Source organism: Triticum aestivum, chromosome 5A, assembly GCF_018294505.1.
Source record: "Triticum aestivum cultivar Chinese Spring chromosome 5A, IWGSC CS RefSeq v2.1, whole genome shotgun sequence".
Classification (NCBI taxonomy): Eukaryota; Viridiplantae; Streptophyta; class Magnoliopsida; order Poales; family Poaceae; genus Triticum; species Triticum aestivum.
The window spans coordinates 399050686-399072595 of NC_057806.1; positions in this window are offsets into that span (position 1 = coordinate 399050686).

The following is a 21910-nucleotide window of genomic DNA, read 5'->3' on the forward strand; positions in this document are numbered from 1 at the left end:
CGACAAGTTTAAGGTGTTGACTACGATGAGAGTTTCTCACTCGTATCTATGCTTAAGTCTGTCCAAATCATGTTAGCAATTGCCGCATTTTAAGAAATCTGGCAAACGGATAACAAAACTGCAATCCTTAATGGATTTATTAAAAAAGAGTTGTATATGATGCAACCAGAAGGTTTTGTCGATCCAAAAGGAGCTAACAAAGTGTGCAAGCTCCAGCGATCCATCTATGGACTGGTGCAAGCATCTCGGAGTTGGAATATACGCTTTTATACAGACTTGCGGTGAAGCCTGTATTTACAAGAAAGTGAGTGGGAGCACTACATCATTTCTGATAAGTATATGTGAATGACATATTGTTGATCGGAGATAATATAGAATTATTCTGCAAAGCATAAAAGAGTGTTTGAAAGGAGTTTTTCAAAGAAAGACCTCAGTGAAGCTGCTTACATATTGAGCATCAAGATCTATAGAGATAGATCAAGACGCTTGATAAGTTTTTCAATGAGTACATACCTTGACAAGATTTTGAAGTAGTTCAAAATGGAACAGTCAAAGAAAGAGTTCTTGCCTGTGTTACAAGGTGTGAAGTTGAGTAAGACTCAAAACCCGACCATGGCAGAAGATAGAGAGAGAATAAAAGTCATTCCCTATGCCTCAGCCATAGGTTCTATAAAGTATGCCATGCTATGTACCAGACCTATTGTATACCCTGCCCTAAGTTTGGCAAGGGAGTACAATAGTGATCTAGGAGTAGATCACTGGACATTGGTCAAAATTATCCTTAGTGGAATAAGGATATGTTTCTCGATTATGGAGGTGACAAAAGGTTCGTCGTAAAGGGTTACGTCGATGCAAACTTTGACACTGATCCAGATGATTCTAAGTCTCAATATGGATGCATATTGAAAGTGGGAGCAATTAGCTAGAGTAGCTCCGTGCAGAGCATTGTTGACATAGAAATTTGCAAAATACATACGGATCTGAATATGGCAGACCCGTTGACTAAACTTCTCTCACAGGTAAAACATGATATCACCTTAGTACTCTTTGGGTGTTAATCACATAGCTATGTGAACTAGATTATTGACTCTAGTAAACCCTTTGAGTGTTGGTCACATAATGATGTGAACTATTGGTGTTAAATCACATGGCAATGTGAACTAGATTATTGACTCTAGTGCAAGTGGGAGACTGAAGGAAATATGCCCTAGAGGCAATAATAAAGTTATTATTTATTTCCTTACTTCATGATAAATTTTTATCATTCATGCTAGAATTGTATTAACCGGAAACATAATACATGTGTGAATACATAGACAAACAGAGTGTCACTAGTATGCCTCTACTTGACTAGCTCGTTAATCAAAGATGGTTATGTTTCCTAACCATAGACAAAGAGTTGTTATTTGATTAACGGGATCACATCATTAGGAGAATGATGTGATTGACTTGACCCATTCCATTAGCTTAGCACTCGATCGTTTAGTATGTTGCTATTGCTTTCTTCATGACTTATACATGTTCCTATGACTATGAGATTATGCAACTCCCGTTTACCGGAGGAACACTTTGTGTGCTACCAAACGTCACAAGTAACTGGGTGATTATAAAGGAGCTCTACAGGTGTCTCCAAAGGTACATGTTGGGTTGGCGTATTTCGAGATTAGGATTTGTCACTCCGATTGTCGGAGAGGTATCTCTGGGCCCTCTCGGTAATGCACATCACATAAGCCTTGCAAGCCTTGCAACTAATGAGTTAGTTGCGAGATGATGTATTACGAAACGAGTAAAGAGACTTGCCGGTAACGAGATTGAACTAGGTATTGAGATACCGACGATCGAATCTCGGGCAAGTAACATACCGATGGCAAAGGGAACAACGTATGTTGTTATGCGGTCTGACCGATAAAAATCTTCGTAGAATATGTAGGAGACAATATGAGCATCTAGGTTGCGTTATTGGTTATTGACCGAAGACATGTCTCGGTCATGTCTACATTGTTCTCGAACCCGTAGGGTCCGCACGTTTAAGGTTTCGATGACAGTTATATTATGAGTTTACGAGTTTTGATGTACCGAAGTTAGTTCGGAGTCCCGGATGTGATCACGGACATAACGAGGAGTCTCGAAATGGTCGAGACATAAAGATTGATATATTGGACGGCTATATTCGGACACCGGAAGTGTTCTGGGTGATTTCGGAGAAAACTGGAGTACCGGAGGGTTACCGGAACCCCCCCGGGAGAAGTAATGGGCCATATGGGCCTTAGTGGAGAAAGAGAAGGGCAGCCAGGGTGGGCCGCGCGCCTCCTCCCCCCTGGTCCGAATTGGACTAGGAGAGGGGGGGGGGGGCGGCGCCCCCCTTTCCTTCTCCCTCCCCACTTCCTTCCCCCTCCTAGTAGGAGTCCTACTCCTACTAGGAGGAGGACTCCTCCTTGGCGCGCCTATAGGGCCGGCCGGCCTCCTCCCCTTGCTCCTTTATATACGGGGGCAGGGGGCACCGCTAGACACAGAAGTTGATCCAGGCGATCATTTTCTTAGCCGTGTGCGGTGCCCCCTTCCACCATAATCCTCGATAATATTGTAGCGGTGCTTAGGCGAAGCCCTGCGACGGTAGAACATCAAGATCGTCACCACGCCGTCGTGCTGACGGAACTCTTCCCCGACACTTTGCTGGATCGGAGTCCGGGGATCGTCATCGAGCTGAACGTGTGCTAAAACTCGGAGGTGCCATAGTTTCGGTGCTTGATCGGTCGGGCCGTGAAGACGTACGACTACATCAACCGCGTTGTCATAACGCTTCCGCTGTCGGTCTACAAGGGTACGTAGATCACACTCTCCCCTCTCGTTGCTATGCATCACCATGATCTTGCGTGTGCGTAGGATTTTTTTTGAAATTACTACGTTCCCCAACAATAATAATAATAGTGCATGTGCATTGGACTAAGCTGGAATCTGCAAGCATTCAATTCAAGAGAGAAGACAAGGTAATGGGCTCTTTGTTAGATCAACAATAATGCATATAAGAGCCACTCAACATTTTCATTATGGTCTTCTCCTCTCGACCCTCAAATAACAAGAAAGAAATAAAACTATTTACATGGGAAAGCTCCCAACAAGCAAAAGAAGAACGAGAAATATTTTTGGGTTTTCTTTTTAATTATTACTACTACAACATGAAAAGTAAACTAACTAAAAGCTACAACTATTTTTTTATTTTTTATTAAGGTTTATTAAACACACAAGAAGAAAGCATAAAAAGGAAAATAAACTAGCATGGATGATACAATGAAAAAGTATGAGCACCGACAACTAGCATGAGTGTGTGAACATGAATGTAATGTCGGTGAGAAATACATACTCCCCCAAGCTTAGGCTTTTGGCCTAAGTTGGTCTATGGCCACGACTGGCCTGGCGGATATCCAAAGTAATAGTTGGGATCATACTGAGAATAATCCTCCTGGTGCCACTGGTTGGCGATCTCTTCCGGATTCCACTGATAAACAGACTGCCGGTGAGGATCAAATTGTGGTTCCGGCTCTGGCTCTATAGCTGGTGTGGGGTTTCGGTAGGCGTGAATGGCCACAGGCGGAACAAGGTACTTGCTATTCGCGTTGGTCGTGGAGGAAGGCGGTGAGGCCTGCATTCTTAGCCAATTCATAGAAATCATCATAAATCCCGACTGCTCTCAAGAATCATCACAAGGCCATTCACACGGCCGGACCTCCGCGGTGCGAGGGAGATTATACTTGGGCTTCTTGTTCTCTTCACTTTGTTTATCCTTTGAGCTTCGGCTCGATGAGCCCCTAAAAATCTCTTCATCTTTTTCTAAAAATTTCTGAAATTTTTAGTAACTTCAAAATCAAAGTGAACCAAACTCAACAAAATTGATAGCAACTACTCCTACAAGTGCCTAGAGGCAATATCATGCATCAAAACTACTTTTGACCACATAAATTTGACATGCAAGCTCAAGAACAGGGTCACCTAAGTAGCAAAAATATGCAATGAATAAAGCACTAGAACAAAAACTAATTGGACCATTGGAGGAGTCACATACCAAAGAACAATCCCCCAAAGCAGTTTTGTGAATGGAGCTTTGAGCAAGGAGATCGAAAATGGCAGCAAGATGATCTTGGACTCGGGTTTGAGCTGGCTAGTGATGTTTTTGGGAGGAAGAAGGAGCGTGTGATAGCTGGAATAAGTGGAGGGGAGCCACCATGGGCCCACGAGGCAGGGGGTGTGCCCAGGGGGTGGGCGTGCCCTGGACCCTCGTGGCCAGGTGCTTGCTCCCCTGCTGTGTTCTTAGTGCCAGATATTCTGAAATATTCTAGAAAAAAACATATTTAATTTTCAGGGCATTTGGAGAACTTTTATTTCCGGGGTATTTTTTATTGCATGGATAATTCAGAAAACAAACAGAAATTACTATTTTTGCTTTATTTAATATAAATAACAGAAAGTAAAAAGAGGGTACAGAGAGTTGTGTTATCTAAATTCATCCATCTCATGCTCATCAAAAGGAATCCACTAATAAGGTTGATCAGGTCTTGTTAACAAACTCATTCCGAATAACATGGAATCGAAGAATTTTTGAATAACACTAGGTTACCTCAACGGGGATATGCATGTCCCCAACAATAAGAATATCATATTTCTTCTTGACAGTAGGAAGAGGAAATTCAAAACCTCCAATAGTAATTGTTGAAAATTTTCCAATAGAATTGATACTGTGGACTTGAGGTTGTTTCCTCGGAAAGTGTACCGTATGCTCATTACCATTAACATGAAAAGTGACATTGCCTTTGGTGCAATCAGTAACAGCCCCTGCAATATTCAAAAAGGGTCTTCCAAGAATAATAGACATACTATCATCCTCGGGAATATCAACAATAACAAAGTCTGTTATAATAGTAACGTTTGCAACCACAACAGGCACATCCTCACAAATACCGATGGGTATAGCAGTTGATTTATCAGCCATTTGCAAGGATATTTTAGTAGGTGTCAACTTATTCAAATCAAGTCTACGATATAAAGAGAGAGGCATAACACTAACACCGGCTCCAAGATCACTTAAAGCAGTTTTAACATAGTTTCTTTTAATGGAGCATGGTATAGTTGGTACTCCTGGATCTTCAAGTTTCTTTGGTATTCCACCCTTAAAAGTATAATTAGCAAGCATGGTGGAAATTTTAGCTTCCGGTATCTTTCTCTTATTTGTAACAATTTCCTTCATATATTTAGCATAAGGATTAATTTTAAGCATATCAGTCAAATGCATACACAAAAAGATAGGTCTAATCATTTCAATAAAGCGCTCAAAATCCTCATCATCCTTTTGCTTGGATGGTTTAGGAGGAAAAGGCATGGGTTTCTGAACCCATGGTTCTCTTTCCTTACCGTGCTTCCTAGCAACAAAGTCTCTCTTATCATAACGTTGATTCTTAGATTGTGGGTTATCAAGATCAACAACAGGTTCAGTTTCTACATCATTATCATTGCTCGGTTGAGCATCAACATGAACATCATCATTAACATTATCACTAGGTTCATGTTCATTACCAGATTGGGTTTCAGAATCAGAAATAGAAATATCATTGGGATTCTCAGGTGTGTCTACGACAGGTTCACTAGAAGCATGCAAAGTCCTATCATTTTTCTTTTTCTTCCTTTTAGAAGGACTAGGTGCATCTATAGTAGTTCTCTGAGAATCTTGCTCAATTCTCTTAGGATGGCCTTCAGGATACAAAGGTTCCTGAGTCATTTTACCAGTTCTAGTAGCCACTCTAACAGCAAAATCATTATTTTTACTATTCAATTCATTGAGCAAATCATTCTGAGCTTTAAGTACTTGTTCTACTTGAGTGATAACCATAGAAGCATGTTTACTAATAAGTTTAAGTTCACCTTTAACATTAGCCATATAATCACTCAAGTGTTCAATCATGTAAGCATTATGTTTCAATTGTCTACCAACATAAGCATTAAAATCTTCTTGCTTAACCATAAAGTTATCAAACTCATCTCAGCATTGGCTAGCAAACTTAGTAGGAGGGATTTCAGCTTTATCATATCTATAGAGAGAATTTACCTTTACTACCTGTGTCGGGTTATCAAGACAATGTATTTCTTCAACATGCGGTAAATTAAGACCATGTATTTCTTCAATAGGAGGTAAATTCTTAACATCTTCAGCTTTAATACCTTTTTCTTTCATAGATTTCTTTGCCTCTTGCATATCTTCAGGACTAAGAAATAGAATACCCCTTTTCTTCGGAGTTGGCTCAGGAGTTGGATCAGGGATTGGATCAGGAAGTGTCCAATTATTTTCATTAGTCAACATATTATTCAATAGAAATTCAGCTTCATCAACAGGTCTTTCCCTAAAAACACAACCATCACAACTATCCAGGTGGTCTCTAGAAGCATCGGTTAGTCCATTATAAAAGATATCAAGTATCTCATTTTTCTTGAGAGGATGATCAGGCAAAGCATTAAGTAATTGGAGAAGCCTCCCCCAAGCTTGTGGGAGACTCTCTTCTTCAATTTGCACAAAATTATATATTTCCCTTAAAGCAGTTTGTTTCTTATGAGCGTGGAAATATTTAGCAGAGAAGTAGTAAATCATATCCCGGAGACTACACACACAACCAGGATCAAGAGAATTAAACCATATCTTAGCATCACCCTTTAACGAGAATAGAAATAATTTAAGGATATAATAATAGCGAGTTTTCTCATCATTAGTGATCAGGGTAGCTATATCATTTAATTTAGTAAGATGTGCCACCACAGTTTCTGATTCATAGCCATAGAAAGGATCAAATTCAACTAAAGTAATTGTCTCAGGATCAACAGAGAAATCATAATCCTTATCAGTAACAAAGATAGGTAAAGTAGAATAAGCAGGATCATATTTCATTCTAGCATTCAAAGTTTTTTGTTTCAGCTTAGCTAATAATTTCTTAAGATCACTTCTATCATTGCAAGCAAGAAAGTCCCTAGCAGTTTCTTCATCCATAACATAACCCTCAGGAACAACAAGCAATTCATATCTAGGGGGAGAATCTTCATCATCACTTTCATCAATATTATCAATTTCAATAATTTCATTCTCTCTAGCCCTAGCAATTTGTTCATCAAGAAATTCACCAAGTGGCACAGTAGTATCAAGCATAGAAGTAGTTTCATCATAAGTATCATACATAGCAGAAGTAGCATCATCAATAACATGTGACATATCAGAATTAATAGTAGATGCAGGTCTAGGTGTCGCAAGCTTACTCAAAACAGAAGGTGAACCAAGTGAAGAGCTAGATGGCAGTTCCTTACCTCCCCTCGTAGTTGAGGGATAAATCTTAGTTCTCGGATCTTTCAAGTTCTTCATAATGATAAGCAGATATAAATCCCAAGTGACTCAAAGAATAGAGCTATGCTCCCTGGCAAAGGCGCCAGAAAATAGTCTTGATAACCCACAAGTATAGGGGATCGCAACAGTATTCGAGGGTAGAGTATTCAACCCAAATTTATTGATTCGACACAAGGGGAGCCAAAGAATATTCTTAAGTATTAGCAGCTGAGTTGCCAATTCAACCACACTTGGATAACTTAATATCTGCAGCAAAGTATTTAGTAGTAAAGTAATATGATAGTAGTGGTAACGATAGCAAAAGTAATGGTAGCAAAAGGAGTATTTTTGGTGTTTTGTAGTGATTGTAACAATAGCAACGGAAAAGTAAATAAGCGAAGAACAATATATGGAAAGCTCGTAGGCATTGGATCAGTGATGGAGAATTATGCCGGATGCGGTTCATCATGTAACATTCATAACATAGGGTGACACAGAACTAGCTCCAATTCATCAATGTAATGTAGGCATGTATTTTGAATATAGTCATACGTGCTTATGGAAAAGAACTTGTATGACATCTTTTGTCCTACCCTCCTGTGGCAGCAGGGTCCTAGCAGAAACTAAGGGATATTAAGGCCTCCTTTTAATAGAGTACCAGACCAAAGCATTAACACATAGTGAATACATGAACTCCTCAAACTATGGTCATCACCGGGAGTGGCCCCGATTATTGTCACTTCGGGGTTGCCGGATCATAACACATAGTAGGTGACTATAGACTTGCAAGATAGGATCAAGAACTCACATATATTCATGAAAACATAATAGGTTCTGTTGGGGATATTACCACTGGGCGTAAACCGGCTACTTGGGTCGGGTTAACGTCATAGTGGTATAAGCAGGTGAAGGCCCAAGGCCTATAGTCGGTTTAGAATCTGTATCAGTAAAACCGACCTGATGTATAGCTTGTATTGTAAGTTAGGAATAGAGAGATACCGACCGGGATACGAATATGAACCGGCTGGGACTCTATGGACCGACGGGCGTCACCCGTGTATATAAGGGGACGACCCGGCGGCGGTTCAGGGGACAACCACAACTCGGGCCTAGGCGAAGCTTGTTTGCTCCCTAGCCATCGAGACCACATCAATTCTATCACAACTAGACGTAGGCTTTTACCTTCATCGAAGGGGCCGAACTAGTATAAACCCCACGTGTCTTTGTGTCCGCTTTAACCCCTTCAAGTAAACTCGTAGCGATGGCTCCACGACTAAGTCCTTTCGCTAGGACATCTGCCGTGACAAATCCACGACAGTTGGCGCCCACCGTGGGGCTATCGCACGATGGTTTGACGATCTTGGAGGGCAAGCTCAAAGGACTCGAAGGCTATGTTGTGGGCCGGATGACCAAGAGTCGTCGGGGCAGGATCTACATCGATGATGCAGGATGGGGTCCGGAGGCCGATTCAATTGAGTATGGTTACCGGGTCCCCTTTGGCAGCGTACACATCTTCATCGGCAAGATCGGTGAGCCTGGGCCTGAGCCGGACATCTACACCAACCCCGTCGAGACGGCTCAGCGTGCGAGCTTTACTCAGGTTAAACCGGCCATGAAGCGTGCCTTCGTTGGAGTCATCTATGGAGGAGGGCATGAGGACGAATCAGAGCGCGATAGCGAGACTGTCGTCTATTCTGGCGACGAGTCCTCGACCGGAGAGACCGAGTCGCTATACCGGATGCAAGACGATCAAGTTAGGGGTTGTTCCGATGGCGACAGTATTCCGGACCCCCCAGGCCAGATCAACCGGGTTGGAATATTCATGGCTGGCACCCAGGCGGCGAATTATTCTTCGACTGCCGCAGCAATGCTCTCCGGATCCGCAGCGGCAGCGGCAGCAGGGGCAGGAGGCCTTGTGCGCCCGCCGGTTCAAGTTCTATCTGATCTGTTTGACGCACTGGCCGCGCTTATGGCAGAGGATGACCCGGCGGATCAAGATGCTCATAATGCAGAAATCGCGAAGGTGAGAGAGCAGATCGTGCAAGCCAAAGCGGATCTGGCAGCAGAAAAAGACCGGATGGCCGCAGAGCGGGCCGCTTTGGACGCACAGGCCTATAAACTCATGCTTGACCAGAATGCATCACAGGAGGTTTTAAAGCGAAAGCACAGATCACGCCTGCCGTTAGGGTTTGACCCCTGAAATCTCTTTCACACTCCGGGAGCTGGACCTAGTAATCCACCGCGGTACCAGGATTGAGGCGCCAGGGCCAGGAGCGACGGTCCAACCTCGCCTGATGGAGCCCCCTCAACAAAATATTGCGATGCCTCCACCGGTGCAGACGCCCCCGGGTCATTATTTGAATCCTATGGACAACCTTGTTGCGGCCGCAGCACGGTTAGAGGCCATCCCGGTCGAAGGGGATTCTCCGCAAGCAGTAGAAACGCGCCGGGTTAAGGAGCTTCTCCGGACCGCGCTGATGCAGCAGGAGGCATACTCATACAGCCGTGATCGGATTCATTCTACGCCCCGTCCGAGCCGGAGTTACAGCAGGCGCATAGATGAACCGGCCATATCAAGCAACGCGCACGGCCGTGAAGCGGCCCGTGGTGATGACCCGGCGGGTGGTGTTGTCGATGCTCGGGATGCGGTGAACCGGGCCCGGGCACAAAGGGAGGCCGAGTTAGCAGCACAGGATAATGCGGGCCAACTTACACCGGTTCGTTCTGCCACCTTTGCCGGACCAGGAATCACATCCGCTCTGGGAGTGCCTTGCTTGATCCCTGCTTTGCGTAGTGTGCGCCTGCCTAAGGATTTCAAGGGCCCACGCAAGGTGCCGAATTATACCGCTGATTTACCCCCTGAAGCATGGATAGAGAGTTATGAGATGGCCATGGAAATGCTGGATGTGGATGAGGCTGCATGTGCCAAATATTTCACCATGATGCTCGAAGGCACGGCTCGTACTTGGTTAAAGAGCCTACCGCCCAATTCTATCAGCTCTTGGGCCCAGTTGCGGAGCCGGTTTATACAGAATTTCAAGGATACATGTAAGCAGCCCAAGTCCATAGTAGACCTGGCGGCTTGTGTCCAGGAAGAAGGAGAATCAACGACCCACTGGGTGCGTCGCGTTTCGGAAATTTTGCACTCGTCTGACAGGATTAATGCTGACTCTGCGGTCTTAACTCTGGAAGGCAACTGCCGGTTTGAGCCTCTAAAATTGAAACTGGGACGCATGAAGCGACTCTGTAATGACATGGGAACCCTCATGGCTGCCCTAGTGAAGTATGCCGATTCGGACAGTACCAAGGATCCCGAGCTTAATGATAATGAAGCAGGGAAGGGAAAGAAGGATAGCAACTCCAAACAGCAGCAGAATAAACTAGTGGGTCATGGAAACGGAGGCAAGCGCAAGGCGGACGGCAGCGTGGACTTTGTGGCTAACACTAACGCACAAGACAGGGGGCAGCGGCGCAGAGGTAAACCGGCAAATCATAACGGGGCTCCCAATCCTAGTGCAAGCCGTTTGAACTATTTGTTGAATCAGCCTTGCCCAAAGCACGGGACGAAGGAGGCACCGGCTAGCCATCTTTGGAAAGATTGCTACATCATGCAGGAGTTCAAGAACTCTAATGCTTTCCGGTATGATCACGGATCAGGGGGCGGATCAGGATCCGGTTTCAGCGGGCCGGATCACGATGGGGTTTCCGGTTCAGGACGTAATCAGGGCGGTCACAACTATCAGAATAATCAGAATAGCCAGCAGCAGCAGCAGCAGTCAGGCTATCAGAGCCAGCAGCAGCAGCAGCCGTCGGGCTATCAGAGCCAGCCGAAGCAGTTGAGCAATGGGCAGTACCATGTCTTCACAACGGGCTTGGATAAGCGTGACCGGAAACTCCACCAACAAGCGGTGAATTCTGTTGAACCGGCCTTACCGCGTTACTTACGCTGGTCAGAGCAGCCCATCGTGTGGAGCAGAGAAGATCACCCGCTCCGGGTTGATAATCCGGGTCAGTTAGCATTAGTGGTGGACCCTCAGGTGGGGGGTTATAAATTCACCAAGGTACTCATGGATGGAGGAAGCAGTATTAACATACTGTATTATGAGACATTCAGGCGCATGGGACTAACTGACAAGGATCTCAGACCATCAAATACGGTGTTCCATGGTGTTGTGCCAGGCAAATCTGCATATCCTGTTGGTAAAATAGCTCTAGATGTGACTTTTGGAGACGAGCATGACTCCCGGTCGGAAAAATTGAGCTTCGAAGTGGTGAAGATCCAAAGCCCGTATCACGCCTTGTTTGGGCGACCGGCTTATGCCAAATTCATGGCGCGGCCTTGTTATATCTACTTACAGCTCAAGATGCCGGGTTACAAGGGGACGATAACGGTTCACGGGAACCGTCGGATCGCTTTGGAATGTGAAGAGGGTGATGCGGCTTACGCAGAGTCGGTCTGTGCCACGGAAGAGTTGAAGTATTATAAGGACAATGTCGATCCGGCGGATATGACCCCTTTAAAGAAGCCAACTACAGAGCATGATTCAGATCTGAAGTTCAAATCGGCAGCTGAGACCAAGCTTGTTGACTTCGTGCCCGGCGATTCATCCAAGCAGTTCACTATCAGTGCCAACCTGGATCCCAAATAGGAAAGCGCGCTCATCGAGTTCATCCGTGAGAATCGGGACATTTTTGCATGGAAGCCATCTGACATGCCAGGTGTACCGAGGGAACTCGCTGAGCACACTCTTAATGTGGATCCTAAGTATAAACCGGTGAAACAGTTCCTCCGCCGGTTTAACGAAGAAAGACGCAAAGCCATTGGAGAGGAAGTGGCCAGGCTTTTAGCAGCTGGTTTTATTATTGAGGTGTTCCATCCAGAGTGGCTTGCTAATCCGGTGCTGGTTCTTAAGAAAAACGGCACTTGGCGTATGTGTGTGGATTATACAGATCTTAACAAAGCCTGTCCTGCAGACCCTTTTGCCCTCCCCCGTATTGATCAGATCATTGATGCCACGGCGGGTTGTGAGCGTTTGAGTTTTTTGGATGCATACTCTGGATATCATCAGATCAAGATGGCGGTTAAGGACCAGGAGAAAACAGCATTCATCACTCCCTTTGGAGCCTTCTGTTATGTATCTATGCCCTTCGGGCTCAAGAGTGCCCAAGCCACCTATCAACGGTGTGTACAGAATTGCCTGCATGAGCAGATCGGCCGCAATGTGCACGCATATGTAGATGACATTGTAGTAAAATCAAGGCAGAAGGAGACACTGGTGGATGATTTGAAGGAGACCTTTGACAACTTGCGAGCTTACAGGATGATGCTTAATCCGGCCAAGTGTGTTTTCGGTGTTCCAGCAGGCAAGTTGCTGGGTTTCTTGGTGTCTAACAGAGGAATTGAGGCTAACCCGGAGAAGATTACGGCTATTACATCTCTAGCTAAACCGGAGTGTATCAACGATGTTCAGCGTTTGGCGGGCCGAATCGCTGCGCTGAGCCGGTTTATCAGCCGCCTCGGGGAGAAGGCTATCCCTTTGTACCAACTGCTGAGGAAGACAGACAATTTCGTCTGGAGTACAGCTGCTGACGAGGCATTTGAGGATTTGAAGCGGCAGTTAGCCAATCCGCCTGTTCTTGCAGCTCCGGTCGACAAGGAGCCACTATTATTATACGTAGCGGCTAATGCTCGGGCAGTTAGTGTGGCTATTGTGGTAGAGCGCAAAGAGGCAGGCAAGGAATATCCGGTTCAGCGGCCGGTTTATTATATCAGTGAGGTGCTGATTGAGTCCAAGCAAAGGTATCCGCATTGGCAGAAGCTGGTCTATGGTGTTTTTATGGCCAGTCGAAAATTGAAGCAGTATTTTCAAGGGCACCCCATCACAGTGGTCAGTTCAGCTCCCTTGGGTGATATTATACAGAATCGGGAGGCGACTGGCCGGATTGCCAAGTGGGCTATAGAGCTGGGGCCACACGGTCTGAAGTACGTGCCTCGGACGGCCGTGAAGTCTCAAGCACTTGTTGATTTCATCAATGATTGGACGGAATTACAGGCACCAGAGGAGAAGCCGGATCACACATATTGGACTATTCATTTTGATGGGTCCAGGCAATTGGAAGGCTCGGGGGCTGGAGTCGTATTAACTTCCCCGCGAGGTGATAAGTTTTGTTATGTTCTCCGCTTAATGTTCCCTTGTACTAATAATGCAGCTGAGTATGAAGCCTTGCTCCATGGTCTGCGGATGGCTAAAGAGATGAATTTAAGCCGGGTCAAGTGTTTTGGTGACTCAGACCTAGTGGCTCAACAGGTGTCTGGCACTTGGGATTCTAAGGACCCGCTCATGGCTGCATATCGTCGGGAAGTGGATAATATTGCAGGTTGTTTCAAGGGTTATCAAGTGGATCATGTGGACCGTCGGAAGAATGAAGCGGCGGATGCTTTAAGCCGGTTGGGCTCTCAGCGTAAACCGGTCCCGCCTAACGTCTTTTTGGATGTGTTGCACAATCCGTCAGTCAAGCTCCCAGGTGAAGCGGATTTGGCCATTCCTGATCCGGAGTCCCAATTGGTGGCAGCCCTGCGTGTTATTCCGGATTGGACAGTTCCTTATCTTGCGTACATGACAAGGGGGGAGCTGCCAGAGGATGAGATTCTGGCCAAGCAGATAGTCCGGCGATCCAAGTCTATGACGATTGTCAATGGTGAATTACATCATTGCAGTGTATCAGGGGCGTTTCAACGTTGTGTCTCTCCTGAAGAAGGCTGTGAAATCTTAAGAGAAATCCATGAAGGGGATTGTGGGCACCACGCCGGTTCAAAGTCTCTGGTTGCAAAGGCGTTTCGTCATGGGTTCTACTGGTTGACAGCTCATGCTGACGCGGAGGACTTGGTTAAACGGTGTGATGGATGTCAGAAATTTTCAAGGCGTGCTCATGTGCCGGCTCAGGAGTTGAGGATGATCCCAATAACATGGCCGTTTGCAACTTGGGGGCTAGACATGGTTGGACCTTTTAAAAGATCCAAGGATAAGAAAACTCACCTTTTGGTGGCAGTTGACAAATTTACCAAGTGGGTTGAAGCGGAGCCTGTCAGCAAGTGTGATGCAGCAACAGCGGTACAGTTCATCAAGAAGGTGATTTTCCGGTTTGGTTTTCCACACAGTATCATTACTGATAATGGTACCAATTTATCCAAGGGTGCTATGAAGGAGTTCTGTGAACGTGAACACATCCGACTTGATGTGTCGTCAGTAGCACACCCCCAGTCCAATGGACAGGCAGAACGAGCTAATCAGGAAATCTTGCGAGGCATCAAACCCCGGCTTTTGGTCCCATTGCAAAGAACACCAGGATGTTGGGTTGAAGAGCTGCCATCTGTATTATGGAGTATCAATACTACGCCAAACCGGTCCACAGGATACATGCCGTTTTTCATGGTCTATGGAGCAGAGGCAGTTCTCCCTAGTGACATCCGGCACGATTCGCCTCGTGTGGCAGCTTATGTTGAGGCGGATAATGAGACAACACGACAAGATGCTTTGGACCTATTGGACGAAGAGCGTGATATAGCGGCTGCCCGTTCGGCGATTTACTAGCAAGATCTTCGTCGCTATCACAGTCGCCGGGTTAGAACCAGAACTTTTCAAGAAGGAGATTTGGTGCTTTGATTCATCCAAGATCAAACGGATATGCACAAGTTATCCCCACCTTGGGTGGGACCTTTCGTAGTCAGCAAGAATCTGCACAATGGGTCGTATTATTTGATTGATATTCGAGAGCATCAAGACTCACGTACATCAGAAGAGGAGACCAACAGACCATGGAATATAGCTCATCTTCGGCCTTACTATACTTGAGCCATTGGCTCTATTTATGTACATATCATGACAATGTATATATTATGTTTGATATATCAAACCGGAGCCTCAGCCGAAGCGGGGTCTCTGTCTTTCTCATCATGCAAGGTTACACGGAGTGGTTCTGTCTAAAGCGGCCTCCGGTTTACCCTTTGACATTTGTTTTATATCACTGGGGGCTTTGGTCGTGTCCGAACCAACAAACACCCTTTGATAGGCGACAGCCACCAGATCATTTGGGGACTGAGTCAAGTTTGAACCAGTAATGCCTCTTGGTCGGCCTAAGGCCACAATATCACTGGGGGCTTTGGTCGTGTCCGAACCAACGAACACCCTTTGATAGGCGACAGCCACCAGATCATTTGGGGACTGAGTCACGTTTGAACCAGTAATGCCTCTTGGTCGGCCTAAGGCCACAAAATCACTTGGGAGCATGGTCGGGCCCGAGCCATTGCTACGCCTCTTGATTTGGCATATATGCCACGAGTCATTTGGGGACCTGGCTGACTTGAATCATTGTCACCCCTATTGGGGGCCTTGATCCTGTCCGACCATGGTAATGCCATCTGAACAGCTTAATATAGCATATTTTTGCGAATGGTTTTTATCATTACTTTCGTTTCCATCTTGTTTTCATGGTTTGTTCGTTTTTGCTTTTGCTGGATTTCTTTATGTCGACAAGCATATTTTTTCCGGTTCAGCCAATGATTTTTGATCCCCCTTCTAATCCGGAGGAGTCTCCCGGTTTACCTTTTCCCTGTTACACTCATGGAATAACCAGGGGGCTTGTATTAAGTCAGCACGGTTTGTACGGGGGCTACTTTCTCCCTTTTTTGACGGTATTGGTTTATAAAACCACCGCTTCAGGCTTGGGTAAACCAGCTTTATACCCAAACATGGAAGGTATTTTGTATCATGTGTTTGTTATATTTCTGATACACATATCAAGATCATAATCCGGCTGCGGTATAACCGCTACCGAAGTTCAAATTTTTTCTGATTGCAGGAAATATGAATTAAAGTTTTTCAAGCAAAAGCTTTAGTACTTATGCACGAAGGCATATCCCAGGCAGAAGTTTTCACTATCCTATTACAAGGCAGCATGGTGCCCAAACAAAATCGTTGTTTCTGTAGAAGGATGTTTCAAATAGCACTTCAAACCGGCTTCCGGTTCAAGCTTGCTCCTCGTCCTCCGCCGCTTCAGCTTCCTCGTCTCTACCCATTGGCTGGAAATCAACAGTGGTCCAGTCGATTCCCATTAAAGCTTGGAAAACAGCTTCTTCATGGATCAGGGAAGACGGTTCAATATCAGGGGCGTAAGTGTGCTTACGGATTGGAGGAATCAGATTCTCCGCTTCAACAGTTGGGGCAGGCACTCGCTTGTTTTGATCATTGTATTGCGCTTGATAATGCGTCAAATCCGCCTCTTCAGCTAGCTGGCAAGCCAGAGGGCGCACTGTACGGTTTATAGCCCTTAAATCTTCTTCGTTGAACTCAGAGCCGTCTTCTTTCAGACTGGGATAGCCTTGAACTGCTTCCACAGGATCAAAGTCGGGCACCCATGCCTTTGCCCGGATTAAGGCATTGATGGCTCCGGTTCGGGCAGCGGATTTTTTCAGCTCCTCAATCCGGGCTGGAAGCATTGACAACTTGCTAAGAGTGTCCTGGATTAAAGAGGGCCGGATTGTTGTGAGAAGCTGTGCTGATGATCCGTTGGGCTCCAGTGTACAATTGTTCTATCAAGGTGTAGGCAGCTTTCAGTTTCTTCCGAACATCATTTCCTAAGTGCCCAATACGTGTGCCTACAAAAGGATTGGAATGGTCTCAAACCGGACTTATGATACAGCAGATTCAAATTTATTACAGAAGTTACAAGGAGCTTACCAAAGATAGCAGCAGTCATGGAGTGTATTTGCCGCTGTACGGCCGTCAGTTCATCTACCACCGGTTTAAGGGCCGCTTCAGCATTTTCTGCTCTTTTGGTTAAACCGGCCTTATCAGTGGCCCAGTCAGCTCGCTCTTTCTTAAAAATTTCTTCAGCCGTTCAGCAGTGTTCAAAGCGCTGGTTAATTCTTCCTTGGCTTTATCTGTTTCAGCTTGCTGGGTCTTCAGGGCCTCCTGCAAATCGGCAATTCGGTCCTCCTTGATTTTAATCTCAGCCTGCATACAGATGACATTTTAAAGTTTTTCACAGTCAAGACAAGAAATTGAAGTATCAACCACATAAACAAAGTTATATGCCTGATACTTGGGGGCTAATGTATCTTCAATTTTTTGTATATTGCTCAACTACAAAGTCCCAAGCTCAATACAAGTATTCAACTTGGCACTTGGGGGCTAATGGCTATTTGATCAAGTTCTGTTTTAAGGACAGCTTTTTAGCCCCGGTTTGATTATGCTAAACCGGCCCTCGAGGGTTATACCGATGGATTTCAATAATTATATATTCAGGATCAAGTCCCGGTTTGACCAAGGTCACAAACCGGCCCTTGGGGGCTACCGGGATGAATGCAAGAGCAGAAGAGAAAGAAGGAATTTACCTCAAATTTATCCCTCATCATTTTGACCAGGCCAGCTTCACAGTCACGGCTAGTGTAAAGCCGGTTTAAATAGCCAGAATGAAGATCTTGCGCATTCAGAGCGGCATATGTTTCCAATTCGACATCCCATTTTCCTTTGTTCAAAGAGGAAGAATCCTCTTTGATGGTATGCCTGGTAAGAGTGGCAGGATTCCCGGGTTCAGAACGGCCTACACCGGTAATCACAACATCATCATCTTTTGATTCGCCGGTTTGGGTTGGTGCGGCCGTTTTGTCAGCAGGAGTGTGGGATTTTTCAATCTGGACAGAACTGGCAGGCGGATCAGCAGACGCTGGAGCATTAGTAAGACCTTCTTCAGGGATAATGTCATCTTGCAGAGGAGGATCATTGGGGATATCTTCAGAAATAAACACTTCATGATCCGGCGCTTGGTCATGTTCCGGGGCCACATTTTCTTCAGCCGCTTTATCCAGGCGGGCTTTCTTGCTTGGTTTCGGTTTAGCCCTGGAAGAAAAGATAAAAATTAAGGAAAAGTGTAAACCATTGTGCAGCATACTGGAAGCATATGATCGGTTTAACTTACCCAGCAACTGTTTTCAAAGGTGGTAGCTGGGTGGCTGACGATTCACCAGATGAGGAATGAGAAGTGACCTGATAATCGGAGTCGGATGGATTAAGAGGTTGACGGAAGAAACCCGCTTTACGATTTAAATCAATAAAAAGGTCGGAGACCTCGGAGTGGCGTTTTCGAACCGGACTGTTTGGTAAACCGGCAGAGGTAACTACCTGGCCACTGTGCCGGGTTGTGCGGCGAGCTTCGTGTTGCTGGGTCTTCATAAGAAATTGGGAATCCAGATAAGCAAGAGGATGAGAAAATTTAACTTTCCGGTTTGCCCGGCGAAATTTTGGCAAAGGCAAGATTTCTGAATCGGAAGAGAGAATGGTTACCTCAACGAAAGCCGCATTGCTGGCTTCAGCATCATCCTGACAAACATCATCATCAATAAGGCGTGTAAAAAGTAAGCCAAGTGAATCAAGTTCTATCTCAAGATCCGGTTTACCCACATCATCATCAATGGCCGGGTCAGACGAAGCGGTGGTTTTTCTCTTATGAGCTGGTTTCTTGACAACCTTGGTCTTGGGCCGGGTTGGCCGTCCTGCCTTTTCCGTTTTGTCTTGAGGAAGTTTCTTACTCCAGAACGGATTATCACCCTGGATCAGCAGCAATTAAAATGTTGAACATATAAAATAGTAACTCGGATCAACAATAAAGCAATTGAAATATTACCGCTGGCGGTTTGTTGGTGGTGCAATACGGAAGCAGACCGGTTTGAGCACAGAGGTGCTCCGGTTCATTCAGCATCTTCTTCACAGATTCTGTGACTTCATCCTCAGGGAGTTGGATTTTAGTGTGTCGGAGTGGGTCATCGACACTATCAGTATACTCACACATCAAATTTGGGCGCCGGCTTAGAGGCAAAATACTCCATGATATCCAGCAGCGTGCAAGGTCTATTCCTGTTAAACCGTTGGCCATGAAGGCCCGGAGCTTGGACAGTTGAGGAGCATATTTAATTCTCTCCTTGGCGTTTAGCCTTTGTGGAAAGGGGTGAGTGTTGCTGAGCCGTTCCGGACGGAAGCCAGGCAAGGGATTTTCGTTGTCAGGAGATGTATCCTTGCAATAAAACCAAGTTACGTTCCATTCCTTGGGGTGAGTATGGAGTTTGACGTGAGGGTAGGTGATTTCTTTCCTCTTCTGAATGGCCATACCGCCCAGTTCGGTATTAGGGCCGTCAGTGAATTCAGTACGACGGTTCAGATGAAAGAGATCTCTGAATAACTCGACGGAAGGCTCCTCTTGAAGGTATGCCTCAGAAAGTACTTGAAAGTGACATAGGTTGGTGACGGAGTTGGGGCCAATATCCCGTGGACGGAGTTGAAAGTTGGCTAACACGTCCCGATAAAATTTGGAGCCGGGCGGTTTGAAGCCCCGAGCCATATGATCTGTGAAGACCACGATCTCTCCTTCCTGGGGTGTAGGAGGACATTCATCTCCAGGAACCCTCCAATGAATCGTGTCTTTGCTATCCAGAGCACCAATCAGGACTAGGTCGTTCAGCTGTGATTCTGTGACACGGGAGGGAACCCAATTGCACTCGTACACTTGTTTGGCCATGACAAGATCTACAAGGAATAAATGATCCGGTTCAAGCATATGCCAGATAAAATAGTGGTGATCTAATTACCATAAACCGGTCTTCTACAACGCAGCATCAGATGGATTCTGGCGGTTCAACCAGGGGACTAATGACATATATACCGGTCTAGCTATTTTTTCTCTATGGTGAAGTTAAACCGCCTGGCCTAAGTATCGGAAGCAATCGAAACTATGGATAACTAGTTATGCAGAAACAAGTTTCACAAAGTTATGTTACAGCCACGGATCTACAGCAAGCTCATAAAAAACAGGAAGTATTTTGAAGACTAAGACGGAAACAGAAGTGAACCATTGAGTGGATAGATGCGGGAGATCTATAAGTCTGGATGAGAAATGGTAAGCGGATGCTAAAGGGATCGCTACTAAACACAGCAAGAGTTCACGGATGCATTCAAGATCAGAGAGCAGCTATGAACGCGCGATGAACATAGCAAGAACATGGAACCCTAAGAATAGATCTAGGTTAAGAGGGAGAGAGAACTTACCAGGAACGGAGAGGATGCGGAAAGACGCCGCGACACTCTGGTACGTGCAGGTTGATGCAGCGGCCTGAGACGAGGCAGAGGTCGACGGTGGTGGCGGAGCTCCAAGGCCGGCGACGTAAGGAAGAAGAAGAAGAAGGGACGAAGGGGAAGAGAAGGAAATGACCCTTCGGTCTTATTTATAAGGCAACTGAGCTAGGTCAAACGCGCGAATCCAGGAGCTGTCATTAAGAGGGCGTTATGAATTTCATAATGACGTCATGCCGGTTTATAGTAGCCAAAACTGATGACGTCATGCCGGTTTACAGTGACCAAAAATGATGACGACATGGAGATTTGCCAATTAACAGAAGACATCCAAGACGCAAGATGGTGTGAAGGATTGACATGAACCAGTTCAAATCAATCTGGGGCCTAATGTTGGGGATATTACCACTGGGCGTAAACCGGCTACTTGGGCCGGGTTAACGTCATAGTGGTATAAGCAGGTGAAGGCCCAAGGCCTATAGTCGGTTTAGAATCTGTATCAGTAAAACCGACCTGATGTATAGCTTGTATTGTAAGTTAGGAATAGAGAGATACCGACCGGGATACGAATATGAACCGGCTGGGACTCTATGGACCGACGGGCGTCACCCGTGTATATAAGGGGACGACCACAACTCGGGCCTAGGCGAAGCTTGTTTGCTCCCTAGCCATCGAGACCACATCAATTCTATCACAACTAGACGTAGGCTTTTACCTTCATCGAAGGGGACGAACTAGTATAAACCCCACGTGTCTTTGTGTCCGCTTTAACCCCTTCAAGTAAACTCGTAGCGATGGCTCCATGACTAAGTCCTTTCGCTAGGACATCTGCCGTGACAAATCCACGACAGGTTCAGATCTGAAATCATGGCACTCGGGCCCTAGTGACAAGCATTAAGCATAGCAAAATCATAGCAACATCAATCTCAGAACACAGTGGATACTAGGGATCAAACCCTAACAAAACTGACTCGATTACATGATAAATCTCATCGAACCCATCACCGTCCAGCAAGACTATGATGGAATTACTCACGCACGGTGGTGAGCATCATGAAATTGGTGATGGAGGATGGTTGATGATGACGATGGCGACGGATTCCCCTCTTCGGAGCCCTGAACGGACTCCAGATCAGCCCTCCCGAGAGAGTTTAGGGCTTGGCGGCGGCTCTGTATCGTAAAACGCGATGAATCTTTCTCCCTGGTTTTTTCTCCCCGAAAGTGAATATATGGAGTCAGGGTTGAGGTCGGTGGAGCGTCAGGGGTCCCACAAGGCAGGGGGCGCGTCCAGGGGGTAGGGCACGCCCCCACCCTCGTGGACAGGGGAGGCCCCCTGACGTGGATCTTCCTTCCAGTATTTTTTATATATTCCAAAATAATTCTCTGTTGATTTTTAGGTCAATCCAAGAAATTTTATTTCTGCACAAAAATAACACCA